Source organism: Tamandua tetradactyla, chromosome 12, assembly GCF_023851605.1.
Source record: "Tamandua tetradactyla isolate mTamTet1 chromosome 12, mTamTet1.pri, whole genome shotgun sequence".
NCBI lineage: Eukaryota > Metazoa > Chordata > Mammalia > Pilosa > Myrmecophagidae > Tamandua > Tamandua tetradactyla.
Genome location: NC_135338.1, coordinates 85892856 through 85906422, shown reverse-complemented (window position 1 = coordinate 85906422; position 13567 = coordinate 85892856). Strand labels below are relative to the sequence as shown.

General features: G+C 41.5%; 1 protein-coding gene across 2 annotated transcripts in view; it reads right to left on the bottom strand.

The window, feature by feature from the left end:
* Positions 1–13567, bottom strand: part of LOC143652448 (protein FAM169B-like) — a 212003-nt gene that overhangs the window by 197669 nt on the left and 767 nt on the right. The gene's annotated exons all lie outside the window — the stretch shown is intronic.

Sequence of the window (13567 nt, the reverse complement as noted above, 5' to 3'; positions counted from 1 at the left end):
TAAAATTGAAGAGGCAGGTATGTGTAGGTATGTACTTTGGTTTCCCAGGCCCAGGTTTCTTTGTCTAAGAGCCTCTGAGTGATTAGTAACCAGACCTGCCAGAAGAATGTTCTTCTGTGCTGAGATTACTTTGGTTAATTGTCCTGATCTGCCAGGACATTGGGGGGCTGGGAGACGTGGGGAGGGAGAAGTCCCACATGTTGAATGGAACAAGGGTAAATTTCGTTTCCACTGCAGAGACTAAGTTTTTCAAGTGAGCTGACTGAGCAGCTATGGAGGTTCTCTGTTTTGCAGAAAGTCTGGGAAAAAAGGATGCTCAGAGAGTAATTTATTTTGTAAAACTTTGCTCTCACCTGGACTGTGAAACTAAACAAGTTCATTTCCCCTCCCCTCCCTTTCTGCCTCCCCCCCACCCCCCGACTCCGGGAGTTTGAGGAACATGAACTGCTGGAACTGCTGCTCTGGGGACCTGAACAGCCTCGCAAATGGCCTTGAGTTTGTTATGAATCACTAAGATGGTCTACTTAAGCCTCAGTTCTTGGCTGCAGGGAAGTCCTGGAGCTGCCACAGTCCCAATTCTGGGTGAAAGTTCCTTTTGAAGCTGTATTCTGGGAGCCAGGGCTTCCCTAGGCTGAGGGGCACTGTTAATAGACCATGAGGATGCGCTGATGTTCTGGGAACAAAGGCCACTGGCGATACATTCAATGATTAATAAACACCAACCGTGTCCATCTAAAGAGCCAAGTGAAGCAACAGTCTCCATGAGTCTTCCTTTTTGGCCTGATTTCTGAATGTAGTGAGATTCCATTTGCTATTCTTTGGATAGCCAGAAGGCAACAATTTCCTCCCTTCCTTTCTCTTCCCCATTTCATTCCAGTCCATCATCATAGACCAAATGAACTGATAAACTTATTAATACAGGCAAAAAGGTAATAGGCTACATATATAAAGGCTGTCTAAAAATAGAGAAAAAATGACCAATGGCCTGATAGAAAAGTAGATAGAAGACATGCAAACTTGACAGAAAAAGGAATGCAAATGACTCTTAACTATTTGAAAATACGTTCAAATGTGCTCATGATAGAAAAGCAAGTCAAAACTTCACTACGATACCATTTGTCACTCAGATTGGCAAAACTCCAAAAGTCTGACAGCTACTCAGTGAGTCTTCAGGGAAACAGCACTCTCATACCTTGCTAGTGGGAATGCAACAGGGTAGACACATGGAGGGGTTTTTGGCTATATCCAGCAAACAGATGCATTCACTGTTTGACCCAGCAAAATTCCATTTCTAGGAAGCTATCCCCAAACTATGTGGTCAAAAATAAGAAAAGACATAAGCACAAAAATATTAATTGCAGCACTCTTTGTAATACAAAAAAACTGGAAAGAGCCTGTTTCAGTTTGCTAAAGCTGCCAGAGTGCAATATACCAGAAATAGGTTGGCTTTTACAACGGGAATTTATTAGTTTACAAATTTACAGTTCTAAAGCCATGAAAATGTCCCAATTAAGGCATCAACAAGATGATACCTTCTCTCAAGAAAGGATGCTGGCATCTGGGGTTCCTCTATCCAACAGCAAGGCACATGGCTGGCAACTGCTGGTCCTTTGCTCAGGGGTTTCATCACTTTCAGGTTCCTGCTTCCAGCAGTCTCCTCTCTGAGCTTCTGCGGGTCCTCTCTTCACATCTCTGGGGATTTTCTCTCTCTGGGGGCTTTTTCCTCTCTAAGATCTCTAAGCTTTTTCTGTCCTTTAACCTCTCATAAAGGACTCCAGTAAAAGGATCAAGACCCACCTTGAATGGAGTGGGCCACATCTCAGTTGAAACAACCTAATCAAAAGGTCTCAACCACAGTAGGTCTGCACCCACAGGAATGGGTTAAAAGATGACATTTTCTGGGGAACATAACAGTTCAAACCAGCACAGAGTCCAATTGTTCATCAATACAGAACTGGTTGAACAGAGTACTATGCAGCTGCAAAAAAGAATGAAGCCTACCTCTACATATTACTATGGAGCTATGACTGGCATATTTTAAGTAAAAGAGAAAAATGGAGAATGTGTAAAAAAAAAAATGGAATCTGAATATATGTTACGTATTTGTTTATAATAAGGAAAAATGAAAGATAAATACCAAAATTTTAAAAAGGTTTCCTATAAAGGGAGGAAGGGAATCCAATGGGGAATATGATAGAAAACTAGACTTATCTGAATTAAGCTTGTTTTATATATTTGACTTTGAAACCATGTAAAATATTTTACATAATAATAAAACAAAATTAAATTTTAAAAAGTAATCCATAAAAACAAAGTAAAATTAAAAAAAAAAAGAATATAATGCCATATCCAGTTAGTGATAAAGCCACAGAGAGGAACTATTATAAATAGTTTTAAAACACAGTAATTTACTCAGGGTTAAAAAAAAAAAAGAAAACCCTGCAAAAACATCTTCAACTTTTCAGGCATCATATTCTTGGTGGTAGAGGAGATAAGGTTATTCTGAGGCCACTGTGTATATAGTGTGGGGGAAAGCAAACTGCGTAGTATAGATATTGAGCATCTCCACCTCTGGGGCATTACCTGTCAGACACCTCACCCCAAAGTACTCATATATGTTGTGATGGTAGGTTCTAGTGTTAAGTTGGCCTAATGATTACACCCAGTTCTCTGGTCAGGAAAGCAGTGACCTGACCATTGCTGCAAGGATATTTTGTGGTTAGCTGATAAACCGGTAGGCTGGTGTATTAAGTCATCAGTTGGTTGATTGCATCTGTGGCTGATTACATCTGCAATCAACTAAGGCATGCGTCCCACAAGGAGATAATCCAATCAGTAGAAGGCCTTTAAGGGGGAAGAGAGACTCTTTCACTTCTTCAGCCAGCAAGCCTCTCTGTGGAGTTCATCCAGACCCTTCCAAAATCTATAGGATTTTGTCCTGTGGATTTTGGACTCTTCCATTCCCACAGTTGTGAGACACCTTCATAAATTTCTCCTTTGGTTCTGCTTCTCTAGAGAAACCTGACTAATACATATGTTCAAACACCCTCAGGTGGACAGCATCACCTGTGGGCTCTCCACAAGGTCAGAGAAGGTGCAAGGCCAGCAGGAACAATCTCAGTTATACAAATGCTACAGCTCAAGCTCTCAGACCTTAAGTCACCTGTCCAGGGTCACTGGCTAGTTGCTTGAGGGGTTAATCAAAATTTGAATCTCCAAGCCTGTTCTTGCAATTCCTACACATGCTTCAGCCTCCGTTGGTCCCATGATTTGGTCTCCTTCAGCCCTTCACTTCCTCTAAGAATCTTACTCTCCCAGGCATTTTGCAGCCACGGTACCAACAGGGCAGCATAGTGTGCGGCCAAGTGAAGGGGCTAGAATGAATGAATGCAAAAAAGAGAGAATTGCCTTCTTTCCTGCTTGGGTCAAAAGCTGGGGAAGAAAAGGAGGGAGAAATGATTCTACAGGAGAAACCAGGGCCCAAGAGACACAGGAAGGCCTCCTGAGCAGAAGTGTACAAGCTCCTCTACACTCAGCTTCCAGGCCTTTCTAATACTGCCAGTATTGGCACCTCCTTGAGGATCCTCGGTAATCTCCAAAGTTGGGTTTGCAAGTTGATTCACTGGGGTACAGGATGGAAATATCAGGCTTTCCACTTCTAATTATATTTTTTTTGGGGGGTGCATGGTCCGGAAATCAAACCTGGGTCTCCCACATGAAAGGTGGGCATTCTAACCACTGAACTACCCATGCACCCCCACTTCTAATTTTTTAGACTATAAAAATGAGAACTTGACCTTGATCAATATTTTATAGCTGGACGGACACTGGCCCCACTGGGTCCACAGGCCCCTGGGCAGGCTTGGCTTCTTGCGGGAAGAGGGAGGATCTACCTCAAGGGATGGGCACATGATGACCAAGAAGCCCACCCTCTTGATTCACATGTGATCTATAACTAAGTACTTCAGCTTAGTGGGCCCTCACAAAGATGACCTTCAAAAAGCCCAGAGGAGTTACATAATGCAATAAGAATTGTTAATCAACTTAATAAGAATAATGCAAACCTGAGGGAACCACAGGAAAACAGGTGAGTTGACATGTCTCCTGCCCCCCATGCAAGCACTTTGTCAGCCACATTATGATAAAAAAACAATGGTAATTTGATTAGAACTGGCCAAAATTTTTTTTAAAAGAATTAAGAAAATAATTTGAGACACAGGTTTACATCCACCATCAACAACAATTAAACCATGTGAAGTGTGCCCTGTGCCTGGAGACATCAGCTAAAAAAGCATGTGCATGGATGTGTGTGTATGCACACGAGTGTGCTAAAATCTTCTATTGATAGGGGCACACAATAAAAAATTATCTGAAGACAACTAAATAGATAGAGGATCGGGATTTATGGGATCACCGTTTTTCAGCTAAGAATGACCCACCAGTTTGAAGGAATGATTTAAAGGATATTGAGAGTAAGCTAGGACAAGCCTCACGTACAGAGAACAGGAACTCTGAATTGATGAGGAAAAGAGAATGACTTTTAAAGAGAATCCAAAAATTTCTCTAAAACCACTTGTGAGAGTTGTGGTCAGCTCTAAATCAATGACTCCCAATGATATGATAACATCACCTTTGTGGCTGCTACCAAGAACATCTCTCTTCTTTTAAGCTTACCCTCTGTGCCAGTTTGAAACTATTACGTACTCGAGAAAAGTGATGTTCTAATCCTGATCCAATCTTGTGGGGCCGGACCTATTGTTTAGGGTTTAAACTTTGACTGGATTACTTCCATGGAAATGTGATGCATCCAATTGTGGGTGTGACCTTTCGATTAGATGGAGATATGACTCTGCCCATTCATAGTGGGTCTTAATTAGTTTAATAGAGTACTTTAAAAAGGGAGACATTTTGGAGACAGAGCAGATGCAGATGTTTGGAAAACAGTTGCTTCAGAGGCGACAGAGACATGGATGTCTGAAGATGCTTGGAATGCCAAGAGAGAGCAGATGCCTAGACATGGGCAGAGTCCAGCAGATGTCGCCATGTGCCTTCCCATGAGATGCTAAGCAAGTCAGAACCCAGAGTTGTGTCCTGAAGGAACTAAGGGAAGTCCCACGGATGCTTAGAGAGGAAACCACTGGCATCAGAAGCTGGAAGCAACAAACTGGGAACAAGGACCAGCAGACACCAGCCACATGTCTTCCCAAATTTGCCTTCCCTGAGTCAAGGTATCTTTCTTTGGATGTCTTAGCTTGAACTTATTTGTGGCTTTAGAACTGTAAACTTGTAACTTAATAAATTCCCTTTTTTAAAAGCCATTCCATTTCTGGTATATTGCATTCCAGCAGCTTTAACAAACTAAAACACCTCCCTGGCCTCATTTTCCTCATCTGTGGAATGGTGATATTATTAGCACTTCCTCAGGGAGGCTGTGCTGCAGAGCTTGTCCTGGTGCCTATACACCAGAGGGTTTCAGGGCCAGCTATATGAGTACTAAATTATTTTTTAAGCCCCTTTATAATAATAATACAGACATGCCCATTGTAAAACAACCTTATAAATAGCATAGAAAGAAATAAAAATCACCCCTAATTCTTCCACCAAGTGCTGACTATTTTGGTATATTTCCATTCTTGCAAATGGCTGCAAGAAACTGAGCCTGATTTCCTGATTTTTTTTAACTTATTCCCTCAGGGTTTTTCCCATGTCAATGAATTAAAACAATTTCTAAAATTGTTTTAATGGCTGCATCATCCTCCATAGGTGGCTGTTCTACAATTTATGGTGTCCCTTCCCTTAGTCCTCTCTGCTCTACCTTTACTTCTGCCTGGCAAATCCCACCCCTGCTCACTCTCCTGTGGGGACTCCTGCCTGGTGCAGGGCCCAGGCAGGTGTCTCAGCTCCCACAGGTGGAACAGGGGTCCTCTCAACCAAGCGATTGTGAATAATGCTGCTATAAATATCAGTGTGCAAATGTCTGTTCGTGTCACTGCTTTCAGCTCTTCTGGGTATGTACTAAGCAGCAGTATTTTCGGGTTGTAGGGCAACTCGACATTTAGTTTTCTGAGGAATCACCAAAGTGTCTTTCATAGTGCCTGTACAGTCCCACCAATAGTGAACAGTGTTCCAATTCTTCCTCATGCTCTCCAACACTTGCAGTGTCCTATTTATCAGTAGTCATTTTTACAGGTGTGAGACGATATCTCATTGTAGTTTTAATTTGCATTTCCCTTATAGCTAAAGAAGATGAGCAAACTCTTCACGTGCTTTTTAGCCATTTGTATTTGCTCTCTAGAAAAATGTATATTAATATCTTTTGCCCATTTTATAAGTGGGCTGTTGATTCTTCTGTTGTTGAGTTGTATAATTTCTTTATGCACGTGGGATATAAAACCTTTATCTGATGTACAGTTCCCAAATAATTTCTCCCATTGAGAAATCTTCAACTTTTTGATAAAATCCTTTGAGGAAGAGATGCTTTTAATTCAGAAGAGCTCCCATTTATCTATTTTTTGTTTCACTGCTTATGCTTTGGGTTGAAAGTTCTGGAAACTACCTCCTATTATTTGATCTTGAAGATGTTTCCCTGTGTTTTCTTCCAGGAGTTTTATGGTACTGGCTCTGATATTTAGGTATTTAATCCATTTTTTTTGTGGGGGTGTCTGTGCATGGTCCAGGAATCGAACCTGGGTCTCCCACATGGAAGGTGAGCATTCTATCACAGAACTACCCATGCTTCCCAGGTCTTTAATCCATTTTGAGGTCATTTTTGTATAAGGTATAATATATGGGTCCTCTTTCAATCTTTTGACTATTGAGATCCAGTTTTCCCAAGTTCATTTATTGAAAAGAGTATTCTGTTCCAATTCAGTAGATTTGGGGGCCTTGTCAAAGATCAACTGACCGTAAATGTGGTGGTCAATCTCCACACACTCGATTCGGCTCCACTGATCAATACTTCTATCTTTGTGCCAACACTATGCTATTTTGACAACTGTGGTTTTGTAGTAAGCTTTAAAGTTGGGAAGTGTTCATCCTCCCACTTAGCTCTTCTTTTTTAGAATATCTTTAGCTATTTGATGTTTCCTTCCCTTCCAATTTTATAACTAACTTTTCCAAGTCTACAAAATAGGTTGGTAGAATTTTTATTAGTATTGCATTGAATCTATAGATCAATTTATGTAGGAATGACATCTAAACAACATCCACCCTTCCAATTCATGAACACTGAATATCCTTTTAGCATCTGTTTAGATCTTCCTTAATTTCTTTCATGTTTTGTAGTTTTCTGTGCACAGGTCCTTTACTTCTCTGGCCAAGCTTATTTCTAAATACCTGATTCGTCTAGTGACTATTTTGAATAGATTTTTTTCCTTAGTTATCTCCATATTTAGGTCATCATTTGCATACAGAAACATTACTAATTTTTGTACATTAATTTTATATCCCGCCAATGTACTAAATTTGTTTATTAACTCAAGTAGCTCTGTCATGGATTTTTCAGTATTTTCTGAGTGTAGGATCATGTTGTCTGTGAATAACAAAAGTTTTACTTCTTCCTTACCTATTTGGATGCCTTTTATTTCTTTTTCCTGTCTAATCACTCTAGCTAGGACTTTTAACTCAATGTTGAATAATAGTGGTGACAATGGGCATCCTTGTCTTGTCCCCAATCTGAAGGGGAACGCTTTCAATCTCTCACTATTGAGGATGCTGACTCTAGATGTTATAAATTGTCCTTTATGATGTTGAGGAGGTTTCTATAATTCCTGTCTTTTGTAGTGTTTTTACCAGAAAACGGTGCTGAATTTTGTCAAATGCTTTTTCTGTATCAGTTGATTTGATCATATGGTTTTCCCACGGAATTTATTAATATGCAGAACTACATTAATTGATTTTCTTATGTTAAGCCACCCTTGCATTCCTGGCATAAATTCCACTTGGTCATGATGCATCATTCTTTTAATAGACCATTAGATTCAACTTGTAAGAATTTTGTTGAAATTTTTACATCTATATTCATTTGGGAAATTGGTCTATAATTTCCCTTTCTTGTAGCATCTCTATCTGGTTTTGGTATTAAAGTGATACTAGCTTCATAAAATGAGTTGTTTTAAATAATTAGTGGATCAAAGAAGAAACTGTTAGAGTTCTGGCTTTTAAGACCACCAACTGATTGAATGACAGACTCCTTATTGCTGAGGGCAATCACCTTTTTTTGACTGTAGATACAATCAACTGAACATATATTCACTGGTTACAAAAGGAGATCGATCTACAAAATACCCTTACAGTAACACTCAGGCCAGTACTTGCTTGACCAAACAACTGGACACCATGACCTAGTGAAGCTGACACAGAAGCTTAATCATCACACAGCCTCACAGCATGAGAAGCAGGGAAGACCTCCTCCCAGGGGGGTTCCTGCCTCTTAGCAGCGTGCGCAACAACAGTGAACCCTTCCCTGGAGACAGAATAGACCCACTAAGTGGCAGGCTTTCCTTTGTCAGGACAATTGTGTAGAAGAGAGGACGGTATTCTATGTAGGAAGATAAAATACACCTAGAGAGCTACTAGAGAACAATTCTAACGCTGTACATGAACAAGTTCAAATTTATACTGGTACAGAGTTCCTTATCTACAATTCTAACCCAAAAATCTCTAAACATTTTAAATTTTTTCTTAATTCATCTGGTGGCAAAACATGTACTCACCTGATATGAGGAGATGTGGCATATAGGTATTTAAAATCCACCTTCCCAAATTCTGTACTGAAATACTGTTGCAACAGAGGCTATGGAAGGAGGCCCCAGACCAAATGCTCAGCTGCCAGTCCCCATTCCAATGGAAAGATAATTTTCTAAACAAATATTTTTATTGAGATATCTCCATACACCAGTCCATAGAAAGTATATAGTCAATGGCTCACAATATCATCACATAGTTATATATTCATCACCATGATCATTTTTCGAACATCTGCATCACCCCAGAAAAATTAAAAGACAAAAGAAAAAAACCATACATCCCATACCCCTTACTGCCCCCTCTCATTGATCACTAGTATTTTAATTTACTCATTTTTTAACCCTTTATCCCCCTATTATTTATTTATTTTTTTGCCCTTATTTTTTTACTCATCTGTCCATATCCTGGATAAAGGGAACTTAGACACAACATTTTCACAATAAGATGAAAAAGCTATAAAGTTACACAATCTTCTTCAAGAATCAATCTACTGGAATATAGTTCAACAGTTCCAAGTACGTCCCTCTAGCCACTCCTCTCAGCTCTGTTTGAAATCTCTCAGCCACTGAAATTTTATTTTGTCCAATTTCTCTCTTTCCCCTTTTGGTCAAGAAGGCTTTCTAAATTCCATGATGCCAGATCCCAGCTTATCCCTGGGAGTCATGTCCCACATTGCCAGAGAGATTTACACCCCTGGGAGTCATGTCCCATGTAGGGGGGAGGGCAGTGAGTTCACCTGAAGAGCTGGCTTAGAGAGAGAGGCCACATCTGATGAACAAAAGAGGTTCTCTGGGGCTGACTCTAACCCATAATTATCAGTAGGCTTAGCTTCTCCTTTGTAGAATAAGTTTTATAGGGGTAAGCCCCAAGATCCAGGGCTCAATCTATTGGATTGGTTGTCCCCAGTGCTTGCGAGAATATCAGGAATTCCCCAAATGGGGAGTTGAATATTTCCTCTTTCCTCCCCAGTCCCTGGTATAATCACATAGCCATGCCTTTGCCACCACCATCTATATGATGACATTTCCTTTTCTTCTGCAAAGAATCCCACACCACTCCCCCATATCTCTTGCTTTTTGACATTTTGTTTTGGCATATTGCAATGGGCAGAGTCTAATGTTAGTCTGAAGTGTGCTTGAGCTCCAAATTGGGAACCCCAAAGGAAAGCACATAATAAGCAATTATCTGCTGGGTCTTGTCTTTCAGATAAGTGAAAAATACTGGAGTGTCAAATCCAAGGTAAAATGCCTCCCACCCCATGCCAGATGTGTAAATGCCAACAAGATCTACTAGATGGTTTCCCTAAACTTTCTACTTGGCCACAGGTTAATTCCATTAGCCTTCTGGAAAGCATGGCATTAGAGGGGCTCCCCAAACCCAGCCCCTCAACTGGTGGAGTAGTTGTAAAGTCTTCTACAAGATATCCAGAGGAATGAGCTATGTTCTCTTCTCTCTCAGCTGGTAAGGGTGGGATAAAAAAAGTGGGGAGTGCTCACCATAGCCTGGCATATGTATTTATGCATATAATAAACTAAGAGGTGGAGCTGCATTCCGATCTGAAGAGGCAGTGAGGACCCATCATGCCTGGGCCAGCATGGGTGCTAAGGAAGAACTGCTCTACTTGGGGATGTTTCTGTCCAGTGAATATAGTTTTTTGCTGGCTTGCTGGGCAAAGTTATTCAGTGTTTCCAATGACAAGTGAACAAGGGCAGTTCTCAGGGCACATCCTTCAAGGCAGATTCCCAGCAACACTGGCTGGTTCTGGATGCTCACTGCAGTCTTTGCTCAGTGCCAGGTAGAAGACTCCATGAGAACCTCACCAACTGTGAGATGCTGAGAAGCAGTCTTGAGGCCCAACCAAGGCCTCCTCACCCTTTTCACAGAGTTCAGGGGGACCCCAGAGTGATAGCTCCAGCCCTCCACCTCCCTGCCCATGGGCATCTTGAAGCGGCTAGGATGCTCTCAGGATAAGGGGCTCTAGAGAGAATCATAAGACTCTGGAACTTAGGCTTGGTCTTGCTGGCTCTTACAAAGTCCACCTGGAAGGTGAAATCTGGTTCCTTCATAGCCATCCAGCTCAAGGAAAGGGCTGCCACCCTGCATGACCTTAGCCCCCCTTTCCTCCTACTCCTCAAAAAATCAGAAAAGGAACTATTAGCCAGGGCCCAAAATGGGAAAGCTGGTCTTGGTGTTTAAGTATGAAAGACAACAAAGCTGAGTTGGTTGAGGAAACTGTGGTTCTGAGTAATTATCTGGAAGATGGCACAGAGTCCCTCAGGAAGGCTGGGCTGGTCAAGGAGATACCTGAGACAACAACAGTCTCCCCAAAGAAACACCTGTTCCTTGTGAGAACAGAACAAGCAGGACCCCATCTAGACATGTCACCCTTATCTGAATCTAAGATATAGGGGAGGCCAGTCTCCTCTGAAGCCTTGGGCAGGGACCTAGATCTACTGTCTGGCATCTGCATCCTGACCACACACATAGTTCTGGCTGGACTACCATCTGTCCAAGGATGTATACTCATAAGTATCCTGAAACACCAGCAAAGGGAGTCAGGAAAACATAGGTCCTCATTGAAAAACATCCTGATGCAAGGAAAGGACTCGTCCTTGGTTCCAGGTTTAACTTTTACCAACACAGAAATACATATTTCTGAGATCTCACTTGCCTGGTTTTCTTCCTTCCATTCTCTCTTCTGTTTCTCTGCCTTTAAAGGACTGCTCTCTTCCTGACTGTGGAGTTTATTCACAGCCCTTTGCCTTTTCACCTGCTCCCTCTACAGATATCGTCTAACCCCATGGCTTTTGCTGCCCGTCATGCCAGTGTCACCCCCAGAAGCCCCTCTGTGAGCTCTAGACATACAGCGTCAAGGGCTATCTCCTCTTGAGGGTCTCCTTCAAACTTCAAACTTGCTGGTCCCAAATCGACCTCACGATATCACCCAGCCTACTTCCTTTTCCTATACCCCCACCCTGGGAGACAGCTCAGACTTAGAAGCTCTCTGTGTACAATTCTTCATTTGCTCCCTATTGGCCTAAGGATAATGTCCAAACTCAAACTAAGCACTAAATCTGGCTTCCACAGACCTTTCCAGGTTCCATTTCCATTATTCCTAACATGCAGTGCTCCTGTTCTATCAGTAGGGCGGGTAGGGGGTGGAAGGGGGTGCAGAGTTACTTATCATTATGCCTGGGAGAGTGACAGGCAGTTATTGATCAGATCCAGAGTCCAGTGGTGCTAAAGGTCCCATTCTGCCATGTGCAGGACATGCAGAAGTAGTCTTCAGTCCCACCAAGAATACCATGTCACACCAAATTTCTTTCCTGAAGTCCTGCCTCAGGCTCTTGTGCTCCCTGAGACCTCTGCTTTGTAGTGTCCTCTGCCTGGCACATCTTCCCCAGTTTCTTCATCTGCCTACCCTTCCTCTATCAGACTCAGATGCATCCCCTTTGGGAACTATGTTCTTACCTGGAGGCTGGGGGAGACAGGTCCCTGGGGGTACCCCGCCTCATCGGGAGTGGCTGTGTGAGGTATTTTTCTCATCAGGCAGGAACCGAGGCTCCTATCAGCCCCTCACCAAAACGTGAGCTCCCAAAGGACATGGTCTATGCCTGCAGAAGACCCCTGTGAGTGGAAAGGAAACTCCAAGTGTTGGATTTTCAGGAAGTCCTCTATACCCATCAACTGAGGGGAGTTCACCTGCTTTCTCCAGGAGCTCTCCAAGCTAGGCCTGGGAACTGACACACAAGTGATGCTGCAGACCTTCCAATTGCCCATGGATTACAGGGAAGTGAAGCAGAGGATCACCAGGATCTGGATAGATCTTCAACCACAAGTAAAGAATGGCTGGGAATTAGTATTATTATTTTAATTCTCTTCTCTATATTAACATTCTATATCTTTTTCTGCTGTTTTGCTAGTTCTTTTCCTAAATCGATGCAAATGTACTAAGAAATGATGATCATACATCTATGTGATGATACTAAGAATTACTGAGTGCATGTGTAGAATGGAATGATTTCTAAATGCTGTGTTAATTTCTTTTCTTTTTTTTGATTAATTAAAAAAATTAAAAAAAAATTGGATAAAAAAATAAAAGCACATAGTAGATTCAGGAAAAATAAATAAATAATAGAGGAAAAAATGTTAAAATAAAGTCAGTTTGAAATACTAGTGATCAATGAAAGGGAGGGATAAGGAATATGGTATGTAAAAATTTTTTTCTTTTTCTGTTTTTGTTTTATTTTTCTGTTGTCTTTTTATTTCTTTTTCTGAATTGATGCAAATGTTCTCAGAAATGATCATGATGATGAATATGCAACTATGTGATGATATTGTGAATTACTGATTATATATGTAGAACGGAATGAGCATATATTATGGATGTTTGTGTTTCTTTCTTGTAATTTCTTTTTAATTAATAAAAAATTATTTAAAAAAAAAAAAAAAGAATGGCTGGGAATGTGGTGAACCCCCATGACTCTGATTCTAGGGTTGGGTGGCAGAAGTGCACCCAGCCCCCATATGCCACCATTAATGATGTATGGAGGTTAGAGCCATTTGTAAGGTTCCCAGTCCGTTTCTGAAAATTTAAGCTGTAGTAAGGAGCAGGTCTTAGGAGAAAATTCTAGAGCAAGGAGGAAAAGAATTGGAAGCATTATCCCTAGCCAGGACGCAAAGATAGTTTCTACCTAATAGGTAGAAACCATGCATGACAGGTTGGCAGTGAGGTGGGGCTGGAGGCAAGGACTTCCTGGGCCCAGGGAGCAGCCGGGAGGGGACCCAGGTTGGTTCACCAGCATATTTTATCTTCAAC